This window comes from Crocuta crocuta, unplaced genomic scaffold (genome assembly GCF_008692635.1).
Source record: "Crocuta crocuta isolate KB4526 unplaced genomic scaffold, BGI_CrCroc_1.0 scaffold24, whole genome shotgun sequence".
Lineage (NCBI taxonomy): Eukaryota > Metazoa > Chordata > Mammalia > Carnivora > Hyaenidae > Crocuta > Crocuta crocuta.
This window is the reverse complement of record NW_027530974.1, coordinates 4035092-4052866: the sequence shown is the minus strand read 5'-3', so window position 1 is coordinate 4052866 and position 17775 is coordinate 4035092. Positions and strand designations below refer to the sequence as shown.

The following is a 17775-nucleotide window of genomic DNA, read 5'->3' as shown; positions in this document are numbered from 1 at the left end:
CGATCGTGTGAGAGGAAAGAGCTTAAGCTTACAGATAGGTGGGCAAGAGTTCAAATTCCCATTCCACTATTCACTAGGTGTATAGCCCCTGTCCACTGAGAAGATTCATTCAGCCTGCTTTCCCAGATGTAAACTGGTGCTCATTGCATCTCATCGGGTTCTACCTAGATTAATACGAATTTGGTGTAAAATAAGTGGTACAGCAGGTTTTCAAAAATGAGAGTCGTATCAACCTCTGAGCAATCCAAGTGAGTCTTTGGCAATAAAGAAAGAGGGACATCCTGCAGCTCATCTCTTCACACATAAGACTCATTCAATACATCATTTCTCAAAGTTTCACAGCCATAGTACAATATTTTGTACTCCATATTTCTTGAAGCCAGTAACAAAGATCTCTCATGGCCAACTTGTGGAGAAGATCATAGCTTACTTGTTAAACAAAACTGCCAATGATGCCTAATTATAAAAAAGACAGAACTGATGGATCTGAATGTCCAGCACAGGGAAGAGCAGTTCAACTACCTCAGCACTGCTCCCAGGGAAGAACAAGATACTTAGCTGAGGGGCAAATAAGGAACCCAAACCCTAGAACAAACATAACCCTGTGGCTCGAGTCCTATGGCCTTGGGTCAAATTTCAGGTTCAACACTGAAGTAAATCGCACACTCCATTAGCTTTAATTTATTCATCAATTAGATGGGAAGCGTGCCATCAGAGTTCTCATAAAAACTAAGGTGCAAAGGAGGTAAAGGGCAGAGCACAAAGTGGATGTTCCATAAATCAGGCTTTATTTCCCTCACCCTATCTATATTTTGATCTCTGGCCATGATATATCTGATAAATTATGCCTCTGAAATATTACCCCTTCATGAATCAAACAAATCTTTAAACCCAAAGAGTTAAAAATTCACAAACCAATCAAAAATCACTAGAAAGGTATCTTTTGGACATGGGTTCCCTTTGGGGAACAGGGAAACTAGACAGTGAAGAAGAGGGTAAAACACGAGGGAAAGACAGAATATTTCTGAATACTGACTTCATATCCTATGCAACATTCCCAGTGTCTAAACCTCAAAACTAATGGAAATATATTGAGGAAAAGGACTAATTAAGCATGATAACAACATAGGCTATTTCTTAGTCTTTAAAATCTTGGGGCTGTCATCATTTGACCAAGTCTCAAAGGAGACTCAATGACTGATTACTAAACAGCAAACAAATCATGTTAAATTAGGATACTAATACAGGAAATCTGTATCAAACATTTTACAACTAAATGACAGGAAAGCTGAGATAATCCATTTACAAATAATTGTAACTGATTAACAAGAAAAACTGAGCTAGCTTTCCACTTAATTTATATACCTATTAAACCCAGTAACTTCTAGACAGTTTTGTACAATTATTATCATGACCAAAATAAGAAATATGAGAAAAGGAGGTATGTAAGAAAATAACATACAAACATCACTTTAGAGGGGTGCCTGGGGGCTCAGGTGGTTGAGCATCCAGCTCAGCTCTTCATTTTGCCACAGGTCATGATCCCAGAGTCACGTGAGTGAGCCCCACATCAGGCTCTCTGCTGAGCATGGAGCCGATTAAGACTCTCTCTTTCTCTCCTTCTGCCCCTCCCCACCACTCTCACTCTCTAAAATATAGTAACAAAAAAAAAAAATTAATCAATTTAAAAGTAATTGTAATTAACAGGAAAAAAATGTCATCCAGTTTTCCATTTGATTTATATACCTGTTAAATCTAGCAACTAACAGACCAATTTGTGCAATTATTATCATGACCAAAATAAAAAGTATGAGAAATAGAGGTATGTAAGAAAATAACATACAACCATCAAGGATTTCTTTTTTTCATTAGAGACAATAGGTCTACAAAGATCTTTCTAAAGCTCCCATCTGAAACATTACAACCAAGATCACTGATACACTGATTTGGCTATTTAAAGGCTTACTGTATATTTGGCACTATAACTAAGAATTGGTCACAACCCTCATGGAGCTCACATACTACCTGAAAACCAGAGTGAGAGATATCTAGGTTCCCAACTAAAACTCCAGACTATGTGGTTATGGAGGACAATGGAAGAAAAGCAGAAAAGATTTCACAAAGAGTGAATTTCCAGTGGTTGACAGCTAACACCATCAGAGACTGTGCACATCTCTTCTCAATTCTGCATTTGGCGGCTTTTTGACAGGGGCCTGAAATTGGGTGTAAATACACCAACTACAGCCAAACGCCACAGTCAGGCACTGTTCCCATTAACATTTTTTTTAAGTTTATTTATGTATTTTGAGAGAGAGCATGTGTGTGCATGCACGAGCAGGGGAAGAGCAGAGAGAGAGAGGGAAAGAGAGAACCTCCAGCAGTCTCTGTGCTACCTGTGCAGAGGTGATGCAGGACTCATTCTCACAAACTATGAGATCATGACCTGAGTCAAAATCAAGAGTCAGATACTTAACCGACTGAGCCACCCAGGCACCTCCATAAACACAGTTTATTAAACATCGCCCAGCACACCAGTGATCTTGATGGCAAATTCATACACAGTGGAAAGAGACCACATGTGGAATGGACTGAAGGCAAGAGTATGAAGACTCTGAACAAGCACGTATGGTAGCTCAGGATGAGGAGTGTGGCAAGCACAAAGGAGGGAGTAGTGATGAATAGGAGAAAGGAAGTTCGGGGCCACATTCTGAGGAGCTAAGGATCCTGACTTTTATCCTACAGTAAAATAAGGCCAGTATAATTAGCGGAGTAATAGAAGGACACATGGATGTTATAAACATGACCCTGAACTCAGGGGGAAGTGGAGCTGAAAGGAGAAGGAACAGCAAAGACACGTCATCTTTAATGTCTAGAACCTACCTGTGAGCCACTGCCGCAGGGAGGTAGGGTTAAAATAAGGGGAAACAAACAGCAGTCAAATCATAAAATACAGAGGTTTTAACACAAACCATACTGTCCAGAACATCCAAAATGGAAGCACCCTCAAACAATAACCAACCCTGAAGTAGCAAAGTGGCTGTTCTCTGGCAGAGAGAAACTGCCTTGACCCAGAGGTGAGTAGTTAGCAGAAAGAAACAAACCAAAGACTATCCACAGAAACGAATGAATGAAAACAAAATTAAAAACATAAAGCAAAAAAGGAGAAAATGTTGACCAAAGAGAAATTACTCCGAGAAACAAAGAAAATGTTCAAATTGTTTTCTAAAATCAAAGGAACGAGAAATAAACCAAAAAAAATAAAAAATAAAAAGATATAAAATGGTCTTGAGGAGGGTCAAAGAAATTATAAAAGAGATCAGAAAGATTACAAAACAACAGAAGACATAAATTAAGTTGGCACAGCTCCAGAAATAGGAGAGAAAAATGAAACTCATGTAAAATGTTTGTTATTAGAAAAAAACAAGATGTTAAATAAACACTAATAAAACTCTATCAGGGACAGGAAGGACTGATCTCAGAAACCTTACAAAGGGAAACATAAATGAATAAAACTACAAAAATGAGCAGAAATAAAATGCAAAATGCTAGACATTTAAGACAAAAGAGATCTATTTCATATCACTGTTGCTCCTGAAGAAAAAAAAAAAGACAGCCCAGAAAAAAAATTTCTCCTAGAATTAAGACATAATTGAATCTGCAAATCAAGAGCAGACAATGCTCCAGGAAAAACTGCAATATAATGATCAACACTAATAGCCTGGTGAAGTTACCAGCTCAGGGGAGCAGGGGTAAACAATACCTACAGCAAGAGGAAAAAGGTATATACAAAAATGCTGATTTGAAGGCGCACATGCACCCAATGCTCACGGCAGCACTATTGGGGCACCTGGGTGGCTCAGTCCATTGAGCATCTGACTTTGGTTCAGGTCATGACCTTGCAGTTTGTGGGTTTAAGCCCCACATCAGACTCTCTGCTGTCAGTGCAGAGTCTGCTTCAGATCCTCTGTCCCCCTCTCTCTGCCCCTCCCCACCAGTTCTTTTTCTCTCTCCCTCTCTCTTTCAAAAATAAATAAACTTAAAAAATACATATATATAGCAGCACTATGAACAATAGTCAAATTATGGAAGGAGCCCAAATATCTATCGAATGATGAATGGATAAAGATGTGTATATATGTACACACACACACACAATGGAATATCACTCGGGGTGCTGGGTGGCTCAGTTGGTTAAGCAGCTGAGGTCAACTGCAGCTCAGGTCATGATCTCACCGTGTATGAGTTCAAGCCCCACACCAGGCTCTGTGCTGACAGCTCAGAGCCTGGATCCTGCTTCAGATTCTGTCTCCCTCTCTCTCTCTGCCCAACCTCCCCTCACACTCTGTGCCTCTCTCTGTCTCAAAAATAAATAAAAACATTAAACAAAAAAATCTTAAAAATAATGGAATATTACTTGAAGACAAAAACTAAAATCTTGCCATTTGCAACAACATGAACGGAGCTAGAGCATATTATGCTAGGCAAAATAAGTCAGAGAAAGACAAATATCAGGTGATTTCACTCATATGTGAAATTTAAGAAACAAAGTAAATGAACATAAGGGAAGGGAAGGAAAAGTAAGATTTAAAACGGAAGACAAACCATAAGAGACTCCTAAATATAGAGAACAAACAGGGTTGCGGGGATGGGCTAAAATGGGTGCTGGGCATTAAGGAGGGGGCTCATTTGGATAAGAACTGGATGTTTTATGTAAGTGAAGAATCACTGAGCTCTACCCCAGAGATGGATATTACACTGTAGGTTAACTAACTTGAATTTAAATAAATTTTTTAAAAATAAAAATAAAAAGCCTTATACACAGCACCGTCTTTTCCCATCACAGTGTCCTTTGCAGAAGGAGTGGGTAAGGGAAGAAGTAAGTTTTCATCTAGAGGCAGGGGAAGATTAGCCCACTGAGCACAATCTTAAAGAAGCATTAGTTGGAAAAAATGTGTTTGACCTACACCCCATAGGTCATGCTAGTATAACATATTGTTACATATGCAGTATCACTGAACCACAGGCAGGAATACACAGTGGGAAGCCAAGTGTACATATGCTCACCATGTTTCTTCCTTACACTGTAAGTCAATTCCACTAAAAAAGCACCAAAGCATAGTAGGGAAATTCTTAGGACTGAGAACCATACTAGTCTGAAGCAGACCCATTAGATAATATTGAAAAGCAGTGAACAAAAATCTAGACTGGGTAGGGAGAGAAAGAAAAGTATGAGATAGATCTGGCACAATAAAAAAGTCCAAAGCCCAGTAGACTGGAAGTCCTGTTGGGGAGAAAGAATTGTGCAGCTGTGGTAGCAAAGGGAAGAAGCCGAAAGGTATCAACATCAGAGTTAGAGAAACACCTAAAATGGAGAGTATGGAGGCAGTTAAGTCAATAAAATGTGTTTAACTACAAATCCCAGCCGGCCACTTACTATTTATGTTTCCTCATTCTATACGGTTGTGATGAGTATTAGATAAGGTAACCCATAAAACAGCCAGCCCAACAATAAGCACTCAAAGCATAATTAATTAGTCCCTTCTGTGCCCTTGGGAGCTGATGAGCTGTGAACCAGGAACTACCAGTGTGACGGAGGGAATTAGAGCTATCAGAATAGAGCTATCCACAGTTTAAAATTCATATTACTTAGCTTCAAATACAAGAATCCTACAGTGGGCGAAAAAAAGCAACTTTGAGGGGAAAGAAGAAAACCAAGGATATTAATTAGTACATCATGAAACTACAGCACTAGTAGTAAACTCCATTGAATTACTGAACACTCAATTGGCAAATATTGAGTCCTAAGCAAAGCACAATCTAGTAATTCATTTTAGCATCTATCTGCTAATAATATATTGCTCAGCACATAGACAAAATCAGAAGCCAATTAGAGGTAAAATAGCTGGAAATGACTGACTGCTTGTATTTACAAAGAGGAGTGGAAGCCAAGGATGACCTGAGTTAGGAAATGAGTCCACTGAGTGATAAGAGGACATGTTTCTGCCAAGTGCAGGGCTCCAGAATGTGCTCTGCAGCCATGGAAGAGATGGAAACACACTGGTTAGCACAGCAGAAACATCCTGGCATTATCACGGCCTAACCAGGGGCTACTGGCCAATTTCAGCCTTAAAATAAAATTTAACTTCGAAAAATCATCCAATCTCCATGAGATCAAATATATATATATATATATACACACATATATATGTATTTAAGATTGATGTTTAATGAATGAATGGCTATCCACTGATAAAGAATGGTTACAGTTCCTGAGGAAATCTATACTTCAGAGTGCCTAATCAAGCCAGGCTCTCAACCCAACAATCAATAATAACAATAGTTAACCTTCTTATAGTACTTTCTATAAATCCAGCACTATTTTAAATGCTTTGAATGTATTAATTTCTCTAATTAAAACAACAGCCTGGGACAGAAGTACTTTATTTTTTTATTGAGATACAAGTGACATATATCATTATATTAGTTTCAGGTATACAACATGATTCGATATTAAAAAACGATGACCACAATAAGTCTTAGTTAGTTAATATCCATCACCGTAGAGTCACAAAAATTGTTTTCTTGTGATGAGAACTTTCAAGATCTACTCTCTTAGCAACATATACTTTTAATGTCCATTGTATAATTCAAAATTATTTAGAAGCATTAATAAGTCACAGTAGTTTTTATTACTGTATTATTTTTCCAGTCACTATACTATGTGCCTGTGTTTGAAAAATGAGAGGACAAGCATGTTAGAAATAAAAGGGATTCATGGGGCACCTGGGTAGCTCAGTCAGTTGAGCATCTGACTCTTGATTTCAGCTCAGGTCACAATACCACAGTCGTAGAAATGCACTGAGCGTGGAATCTGCTAGGGATTCTCTCCCCCTATGCCCCTCTCCCGTACTTATATGCTCTCTCTCTCTCTCTAAAATAAATTTTTTTTAAATTAAAAAATAGAAAGAAACATAGGAAGCCTTTTCTTTCTGTGGCTCCCACAGTTGACTAGCACATGGATTGGAAATCACTGTTCTCACTGATTTAACTTACAGGACCATGAATCTTTCAAAATTCATATCCCTAAACCTAAACTTGCAGGACCTGCAGAATAGCATTTCTAAGACAGAAATAAAAAACTGCAGTTGAAAAGAACAGGTTCAGAGAGAGTCTAGCAAAACACAAAACCAAAGATCAAGTAGCAAATATTCACTGAATACATACTGTATGCAAAGTAACGATCACTCACTCTAATCATATATAAGCATTTTATTAATCATCTAGTATATGCAAAGTGCTGAGGAAACAATTATAATAAAAAATAGATATGGTCTCTGTCCTCATAGAATACACAGCCTGATAACAGAGAAAAAGATTAATCAAATAATCACACAAAGAGATGTAGAACTCAAGAAAGACTGCTGTAATCAATTTTGTTGCCTTTTACAAAAAAAATCAGTCCCTGTTCTCTTGGTAACTACTTCAATTTCATTGTATGTACCCAATAGGGCTACCTACCCATTCCCAGTTTTCAGAACCTAAGTATCTTGGGGGCAGCTGGCCCCATTCTTGCCTCTAGGATATAGGCAGGTGACTCAAACCTAACTAATAGTAATCCTATGCCCTAACCACAGTGTCTGACTGGCTCAAAGATAAATGAGCACACAACTCACAAAAAAAGGTGAACACACAGGATTATTGGGCACTTCTGGTCCAAAAACTCTCTCACTCTTCTAATGTTCTGGAAACGAGTACCCCAGAATTGCTGGCAGCATTCCAGAACTAAGAGAGGATGCCAGCCTGAGGATAATGCTGACACTGTACAAGACAGAGTGGAAAAAGAACAAACCCAGGTCTTTAACAACATCACTCAACTAAACCACTCCTAAAGCTCATCTGACTTCTGAACTTTCAAGATACATGAGACAAAAAAGCCATTATGTTGGTTCAAATTTATTTGACTTGGATTTTGTTACTTGCAACTGCAGTCACTATCAGCAAGAAAAATACTCACACTCACATTAAGAGGGCTTAAAAGAGGAAGATCCACTTAAACTTTGAGAAGGTGTCTTTCAGTAAACTAACATTGGACAAATTAAGAAAGGTGGAAAGACCATTCCAGGCAGTTGGATCAGCATTTGCAAAGGCCTTCAGGGTTGTACTGGCTGTGTTAGTGAGTTTATAGGCTTTTTTAGACTTTATTCTAAAAATGATGCAGGGAGTTTGGCGGGGGGCAGGGGGACAGAAGGAAGATCAGCATATATCACTGTCACATTAATCTATACTGAACATTTTGTTTAAAATACCTTTCAAGACCACAGAAAAGGATTTTCAGAGAACAGTGTAACTTGGCACCCATAGAATCTCCTCTACGAAGTCTAACAGAACATTCCAACTCAGCTTGGAGACTGTGGTGAAACCGAGCTTACTGTTAGGAAATGTATTAATCCAGACGGTTTGCCCAGAGGCTTTCTGTACAAGCGAAAGCAGCACTGTAACTATCATCACACCCAGGTCTCAGGAGGCTGGAGATGCTTTCACTGTACCTGGAAGCTAAGGCAGGAAGATTTGCAACAGAGCTTAACATAAATGCTCAGGCACATGCACTTACTTAAAAGTGCTCAAAGACTTGAAACAGTTAACAATGTCCGTACCTTGAAATGTCAAGAAAGAGGGAAGAAAGTATGGCTGATAAGCTTTCCTGTATTTAATGACTTCTCCATTTTCACTTTCCCCTGAACTCTGGAACTCCAGGGATCATTATAAAGATAATTCTCCCAATAAATGAATCCTTATTAACTAATGCTAACTCTGTATCACTGCCTGCCAATATTACTGCAATCCATTTCACACAGCCAGGCTTTTCTTACTCTTAAATATTATTGGTTAACTCAAGCTCACAATTACACAGTATATAGGACACAGGTTTGTCAAGGTGAATTGCTTTAGTCATGCTCAGCAAATAAATTATTAAATTAAAAATCTATGAAATACTAAATCATATAAACGTATTCCCTATAATGGCAAAAAAAAAAAAATCATGAATTCTTTTGCTTCTACTGTTAATAACATTCTCCAGCACAGTATTGCAGTCAACTTATGTATACGCTCCCCTGCAAATTCATATTAAAATCCTAAGTTAAAAACCAAGGTGATGATACAAAAAGATAGGGCCTTTGAAGGTGATCAGGTCATGAAGATTCCTAAGGAATGGAATCAGTGCCCTTAAAATAGAGGCCCCGAGAAATCCCTTGCCCCTTCAAAGCGAGAACACAGCAAAATGGAGGCCATCTATGTATGAACCAGGAAGCTCTCACCAGACATTTAATCTGCCAGCACCCTGGTCTTAACCTTCCCTGCCTCCAGACCATAAAAAATAAATTTCTGTTGTTTATAAGCTACCTAGTTTATGGTATTTTGTTACAGCAGCCCAAACAGACTAAGACAAGTACCAAAGATTGTGAGATAATAGAAAATCAATATACTGGTCTCTGCCGCCCAGTTCCTGGCTCCTAGAACCCTTGTAATTTCCTAAACAATAAGAATACTAGAAGCATCTCTTGTTCTAATATTTGGTCTTTAACCCCACCAAGAGAGAGAGCATAAAACCTTTGAAAATTCCTAAGTGATAAGAGCACTAGGAACATTGTTATTTCTAAAGGAGTGACTCTGGGTGGGCTCCTGTAAGGCTCCTGAAGGGGACATGGTCACCAGAAAGACCAAGCCAGGATTAGATGCTTGGGATTTTCAGCCCCACCCCACCCCAATCCCACTTCTCTAGAGAACAGAGGGGCTGAAAATGTTGCTAATTGATCATGCCCACATGAGGAAGCTTCCATAAAATCCCAATAGTACGGGGTTTGCAAAGCTTCCAGGTGGGTGAGCACATTCACACTAGGAGGGGCACGTCATCCCAACTCCACGAGGACAGAAGCTCCTGCGATCAGGGCCCTCCCAGACCTTACCCATGTATCTCTTCATCTGGCTGTTCATCTGTATTCTTCATCACAGCCTTTAATGAATTGGTGAGTGTTAAGCGTTTCCTTGAGTTTTGTGAGCTTCTCTAGTAAATTACTCAAACCTGATGAAGGGGTCATGGAAACATCCAATTTGCAGCCAAATGGGACAGATGGCATGAGGAATCTGGGGACTCAGTACTTGCAACTGGCATCTGAAGTAGGAAGGTAGGGAGGGCAGTCTTACAGGAACGAGCCTTTACCCTGTGGAATCTTCCGCTATCTTCAGGCAGTGTCAGGATTGAATTGACCTGTAGGATACCCAGATGGTGTGGCAGAGAACTGCTTTGGTGTCAGTAAAAAACCCCACACATCCAGTGACCCAAAATGAATTGTTCTGTTTGAAGAGCTACGGAGACACACAGTAAAGAAACACACAGTAGGGAAGAACAACAGGATTTTTCTTTACAAAGATATATCATCCTTCCAAGATATCCATTAATATCCCAGAACTCCATTTCTGTACATCATGAGACATTGACCTAGTATTTTGTCAGTGATTAGCCAAACATAGGCTACTGTGTTTTTGTTTTTTCCCTAAACAGAGTCAACACTGCAAATCCTAAGTGTTTTCTATAAACAACCAACTGATCTGGACAAACAAGAGATAGCTGTTTTTACTCCCCACTCAAAGAAGTCAATCATGGCTTCAAATTTGTCTTTCTAAGAATGTTTTTTAATTTTTTTAATGGCTATTTTTTTGGGGTGGGGGAGACAGAGTACAAGTCGGGAAGGAACAGAGAGAGAGGAGACACAGAATCCGAAGTACGTTCCAGGCTCCACACTGTCAACAGAGAGTCAGTCCAACACAGGACTCGAACCCACAGACCATCAGATCATGACCTGAGCAAAAGTCAAACGCTTAACTAAATGAGCAACCCAGGAGCCCCTGTCATTATAAGAATTACTGAAATGAGGGGCGCCTGGGTGGCTTAGTCGGTTAAGCGTCCGACTTTCACTTAGGTCATGATCTCGCGGTTCGTGGGTTCGAGCCCTGCGTCGGGCTCTGTGCTGACTGCCAGCTCAGAGCCTGGAGGCTGTTTCAGTCTGTGACTCCCTCTCTCTCTGGCCCTCCCCTGCTCACGCTGTCTCTCTGTCTCCTAGAAATAAATAAAACATTAAAAAAAAAAAAAAAAGAATTACTGAAATGAGATGTTTGCAAACTGCTTGGCAAAGCTTCTGGAAACGAATATAAATTTTAAATAAATAACAGCTATCATTATCATCACTTATAGCTAGTTAATGAACAAATCATTCTGAATCATACAAACAACAAGAAAACATCATTCCTCTAAGTTACCCCTCATAATTAGTATGAAAAAGAATGCAGGTGATCTATAGCAGAATGTTACTATAAAAAAAAAAAAAGGGAGGGGGTACCTGGGCAGCTCAGCTGACTGAGCGTCCAACTCTTGATTTTGGCTCAGGTCATGATCCCAGGGTCATTGGACTGGGACCCACATCGGGCTCCATGCTGAGAATATTACCACAAACCACACTGTAAAAGAATTCCCATGTCGGTAAGAGTTTGTAGTAGGAAAAGTAGGAAAAGATGGTATCTTTCCCTCAGAAGGCAAAGAATTTGTTTAAAAAGAAAATCCTCTAGGGGCGCCTGGGTGGCTTAGTCGGTTAAGCGTCTGACTTTCGCTTAGGTCATGGTCTCGCGGTTTGTGGGTTTGAGCCCTGCGTCAGGCTCTGTGCTGACTGCCAGCTCAGAGCCTGGAGCCTGTTTCAGAGTCTGTGACTCCCTCTCTCTCTGACCCTCCCCTGCTCACGCTGTCTCTCTCTCTCTCTCCTAGAAATAAATAAAAAAAAAATTTAAAAAAATTTTTTTAAAGAAAATCCTCTAGAAGTGACATTTGATATACTTTACACAAAATCAATTCTCAGTTTTATTGTTGCTGCCCATAAGTAAGGGAACCCTTAGCCTCCAATCAATGAAGCTAGACTATCTAGCTGCTTTCTAACTTTCTCTGAGAACAGATTTTGTTAGGTGTATTTGAAAAGAGCTTCTCCAGAAAGGTGAGCTTCAGAAATCTCCCAAAAAGCAAGGTCTGTTGCACACATGAACAGACAACCTAAAAAAGGCATTCACAATTTAGGTCTTTTCCAAGACATGTTAATAGGAAAAAAATTTTTTTTCTTCTCTTAAAAGACTAAATAAAAAGGTAGTCTAAAAATCATTACTTGACATGTTCTGAATATTTGTTAGGAGCTAACCAGTTAGCTTTATAAATAAGTGGGAATCCTACTAAATTAAAGTTCAGATATGGCTAAAACTTACCCATGTTATCCAAGAAAAATTAATACACTTCAAACTCCTGAAGCTTCCACTGAAGACAGTCTGTGAAGCAGTGTAGCACAATGGCTAGACAGATCAGGACCTACACCAATGCCTACCCTCACTGCTATCTAGCTGTGGAACATTCCAACTCAATAACCTAACCTCTCAGCTTCCCTGTCCTTACATAGAGTCAACAGCTTTTGTTCCCATCAGGTCTCCAAACAACTAACTGAGATCATACAAGGACGGAGTGGGTGTCCACCATCCAGGAGAGCTGCCGTGCCAGCCTCTCCAGCTATATCTCCTGCACTTGCCCTTAAGTGCCCTCCGACTCCCTCCCTCACAAGACCCTCCAGTGTCTGTAGGCCCTGACTATCTTTCCCCAGACCTCACTCACTCTCTCTTGTACCCTTTCCAAGAGTTAAGCTTCATCCTGCAGTAATCATCTCACTACCACAACCACACACCCAAATCCTGGAATTCCTTTCAAGGCCCAACTCCAACCTAAATTCTCTCAAGCCCAACATGAACACTACCTCCTCCAAAAAGCCCCCTAATTCCCACAGATCAATGCTTCTCTACTAGGCTGCATCCAGTCACCTGGGGAATAAAAAAATTAAAAAATAATTTTAAATTAATGAAATACGTTCCTGGAGCCTGGGCCTGGGTCATGCTGACTTTGTTGGTCTGAGGTGTGGCCCAGGCACTACCCATGGAAGTGACCTCTCATGCTGAGATTCCATTGTGCTTCCCCAGCACCTCTCCTGCAGCACTTTTTACTTCCTGTTTTAATCACATACAAACTGTATTTAAACTATAAATTCTTGGAAACCTAGACAGTATTTGATTGATAGCCCTCAAATATCCAGAAGAACTATGGCTTGAACTAACAGGCTGGTCAACTATATGTTAAACGCAGAGGTAAACAGAATTTCAGCACACCTAAAAAATAGGACTCAAAAATATGGTTTAAAACAAAAACCTAACAACACCTAAAAAAAATCCTGTATTTCAACAGATATTAAAGTTTACTTATGTGAACTAGCCAACATATAAGAAATAACTTACCCCCAAAACAGAGGAAACATCATTAAAATAAAGCAGGCACAGGACTAATCATTTCTGGTTTCACAAACGGTCCTTCCCATCCCTCTCCCAGAGTTCCCTTAATGGGTCATGTTCCCTCATGCCTCCATGCTTTGAATATACACTACAACCTCTTACCATATTCTTCATCTAGCTGTTACTAACTCATTATGGACACACCTTCTACAATGGAAAGCCTCTCCTTAGGTCAAAACTCTAGTTGAATGGCCCTCTTCTGTACTCTCCAGACACTTGGTAACATAGCATCTGACAAAACAAATTAATACTTTGCTTCTCTAGTTCCCTGTCCAGTTCTGGGAGGACAAAAAGACTCTGTTCATGGTAGATCCATCTTAGATAATGTATGGCACTTAGGAAGCATTCAATCAGTGTTGAATAAATGAATGAGAAAAAGGCCTTCAGTTTGTTCATCTGTACAAAAGAGTTGGTATCTAAGGTCTCTGTAATATTCTATTACAATGAAGAATCAATAAAAACAAGTGAGAATTATATATAATAAAAACTTAGATCCATGTTTGGAGTGGAGTAATTTCTAAATCACAGTATCACAAGTCACTCATTTATATAGGATTTTCTTTACACATCATTTTACTATTTAAGCCTGGGGTGCCTGGGTGGCTCAGTTGAACCACTTGCCTTCAGCTCAGGTCATGATCTCACGGTTTGTGAGTTCAAGCCCTACATTGGGCTCTCTGTTGTCAGGGCACAGCCCACTTTAGATCCTCTGTCCTCCTTTCTCTCTCCCCCCCAGCCCCTCATAAATAAATAAATAACTTAGTATTTAAGCTTAAGACAATAAATTGCTGTTACATTACTTACTATGTTTAGAGAAATTTCTTTTCAAAAAGGATTACGTGCTCATTAGCAATCCAACAACTCTAATTTTAATATGAAGTAATACATCATTAAAAGTTTTTTTCATGTTTATTTTTGAGAGAGAAAGAGAGAGAGATCACAAGCAGGGGAGGGCAGAGAGACACACAGAATTGGAAGTAGGGTCCAGGCTCTGAGCTGTCTGCACAGAGCCCAAAGCAGGGCTCAAACTCACAAACCATGAGATTGTGACCTGACCTGAGCAGAAGTCAGACGCTTAACAGACTGAGCCACCCAGGCATCCCACACATCATTTTACATATGTAGTTAGTTAAAGAACTTTAAGTCTGGATCCATGGATAGGTAATACTAAGGAAATTTTTACATTTTGAGGCCTAGATGGTAGCAGGTGGGTACCACTAGCTAATATTCATTACCTAAGAGAATACTCAACCCAGCATCGAATGCGTATTAAAGGACACATGAGTAAGGAATCCTCAGGTACTGGCCCAATTCATTTCAACCTCAAACAGAGCTATTATTCAAAATATTCATCTCAGCAATAAAGACGTACAAAAACAAAGATATAGCTTTAGAATGCAATTTCTTTTATTAGTTGTTCAAGACCACAATATCCAAGATACTGGTACATTATCTGAAATACAATAAAAATATTTTTGTGAGGACTTAGCTTGGAATCTACTGGGAAGCTATCACTTTCCTAACCTCAACTATTCTTTGTACTAACAGTAGACTAGGATCCCCAAACAAACTAAATTTTAAATATTTATTTGGAAATCTTTCTTTGACTATGACAAAGTTAAGGTCCTTTAGATACATTAATTGTATAAATTAATGATTAAATCGCCTGATAATTAGACATAAACAATTGTATACAGTCATAATTACAACTTCATTTCTAGATGAAAGCAAAATATAATGCAATCTCCACTACTTTTTAAAGTTTTTTCATTTAAGTAATCTCTACGCCTAATATGGGGATCCCTCCAACTCACAACCCAGAGATCAAGAGCCACATGTTCCACTGATTGAGCCAGGCAGGCAACACTACAATCCCCGCTTTTCTTTTTCTTTTTTTTTGGGGGGGGTGGGGGGGAATACATTTAGTTTATTATAAAAGAGAGACATGGAAATTATTTACATGATGAAAGATTTCACAACTTCATTGGAATGGGCAGCTTCCCTTCATGCCATTTCAATAATGATTTATTTCAGTCTACATACTTTCCGAGAATGTCCCCATCTCTTGTCATCTAGAACTACTTTGGTGCCTCCATATTCTGGGAGAAGAACTTTATCTCCAACTTTTCACACTGACTGGTTGAATGTCTCCAACCTTTCCTTTATAAAGAGCCTGATCCAACAGCTACTACTGTCGCTTGCAAAACTTTTCCTTGAGATTTTTCTGGAAGCATAATGCCTCCTTTGGTTACAGTTTCGGCTGCACTCCTTTCAACTAAAACTCGGTCAAAAGGGGGAAGAAACTTTCTAAACGCTTGTCCTGCCATGACTCTGGCCACCGCAGTTCCTACTCGGCTGGCTCTGGAGCTGCCGCCGCTGCAGAGACCCGCAGTCCGACCCCCGGGACACGTGAACGTGGGAAAAGCAATCCCCACTAGTTTTAAACAAGCCAAAAATAACTTTCCTGTTTTTTTTCTTTTACCTTGAAAGCTTTCTCTATTTTTAACTTGCAAGAATGTTGTAGTTTTCCCCGGTGCTGCATTTTATATTAGCACTCATGTACCATACTAAGAGAAAATGAGTCTAGATCTTACTCTAATAATGCTCAATTCCCTTGGTCTTGAATCCTTTAAATAATGCCAAGGGTAAAGCCAAAATATTTAAAATCCTTTCAATAATCCTGAGGCAGGACTTGCCCAATGACCTGATCAACATGCAAGAGTGACAGAAGCTTGGCTACCCTGTAAAAAAAAAAACACACACACACCTTATTTTTATACTCATAGATGTGGGACACCATGAAAAACAAATTAAACAGGAAACTTAAAAAGATTTTAAGAAAAGTATGTTCTCTCCCATGCCTTTTTTTAGAAATATCATTGCATTATAACGAGTAATATTAACAAGTATATCTAGGTGCAAGGACACCAGGCTGCAATGCAAGTACATTAATTAAAGCGTATCGAGATCAGAAAAGTGTTTCCATCCCTTACCGTTCCTGAATATACTAGGTTTTGATATAAAACAAGTGTCATTTTAAAACCAGATAAACTTAAAAGAGATGAAACACAACCAAACTCAGTGGTTGAATTAAGATGGATGTTGAGGCAAACTTGTTTTTTTTTTCACGTCTAAAATTACTCCTACCTGTGATGTGAACAAGAAACCTGTGGCTCTTGTAACGTTGGCTTTGGACAGAAAGATTCCCAAAATGAGACAGGTGCTTTACAAACACACTTAGTTTTACCTAGAACTAGTTCAGGCTTCTATATGCCAAGTCCTACGTTCAAGGACCAATTAATCCAACACGGTAACAATGTAATTCTGAAATGCTGACGTCTCCAGAGAAAGACCAAAAGACAACACTTAGCCATGAAGAACTTCAAGAGAAAACTTGCTCAGCTTCTAGTTTGGGGTCTGAAATTATCCCAAGAGAGTCCTGAAATCCCTTAAGTTTTCCCAATTAATCACCCACGCCACTCCACCTTTTGTACGCATTAGATGACAAAAGTCCGCGGGACTCTAAAAACCAAAACCTCGAAAGCTCAAAGAACACCCGAAAAGGGGGGAAATTTCATGGCCAATAACTCTCTCCTACCACCACCGACCGCCCATGTCGCACACCACGCTGCAGCGAAGCCAACACTCACCCACCGCTCGCCCAGGAGACCCAAACCTGGGTGTTTCAAAATCTGAAGTGAGGTAACGCTGCTTATTCTCCTGGGANCTTACCCGCCGGATCCCCTCCCCGCCTTAAAGATACCCACACAGCATGCTGGGCGCTGCCATTTTGACTAGAAAAGGGGGCCTCGCTTCCGAGGCCCTCAGCCGGTCGTCCTGAGCAGAGCCTGAGGCCCAGGGAGTCGCTCACCCGTTGCCTCCGCGCTCCCCACATCCCATCCCCACGCTCAGAAAGTCCCTGTCCTGGGGGCCCACGGACAGAGCGCCGCAAAGCTAAAACACCCTGCAAAGCCGCCGGTTCAGCCTCTCAGGCAGCGCGGAGAGCGCCCCCAGCTCAAGGGGCGGGTCATCTGCGGCCGGGGGCGGGGCGTCGACCCACGGCGCGCACGGTAACCGTGGCAACGCGGCCTCCGGCTTTGCGGAGATGCTACTGGGCGACGCGGTCTGAGACTAAATGTCCCCGCCACGACCTAGGCAGCTCTGGAAGGCGCTCCTTGACGGGCAGCACGCACTCAGTCCTAGAGCCTCCGACCTGCGTCGCTCCTGAGGCTCAGCCCTTCCCCTGCGGCCGTCCCTCAGCTTCCCCCGCAGCGGCTGCACGCCGGAGGCTCCCGGGCGCGGGCCCCAACGGCACCGCCTCCCTGTCGGCACCTCCCACTTGAGCTGCCTGAA

General features: G+C 40.5%; 1 protein-coding gene and 1 pseudogene across 7 annotated transcripts in view; both read right to left on the bottom strand.

Moving 5' to 3' along the window:
• The window catches only part of FARS2 (phenylalanyl-tRNA synthetase 2, mitochondrial), a 608095-nt gene that overhangs the window by 505366 nt on the left and 84954 nt on the right, over positions 1–17775 (bottom strand). For 2 of the 7 annotated variants that reach the window (XM_077770048.1, XM_077770051.1), the window contains exon 1: positions 17073–17142. The exons of the other annotated variants lie outside the window; for them this stretch is intronic. The gene's annotated coding sequence lies outside the window, so the exon portion shown is untranslated. Of the gene's footprint in view, positions 1–17072; positions 17143–17775 lie in introns of those variants that run through there. 7 annotated transcript variants of the gene reach the window in all.
• On the bottom strand, positions 15453–15797 carry LOC144236391 (10 kDa heat shock protein, mitochondrial pseudogene; annotated as a pseudogene).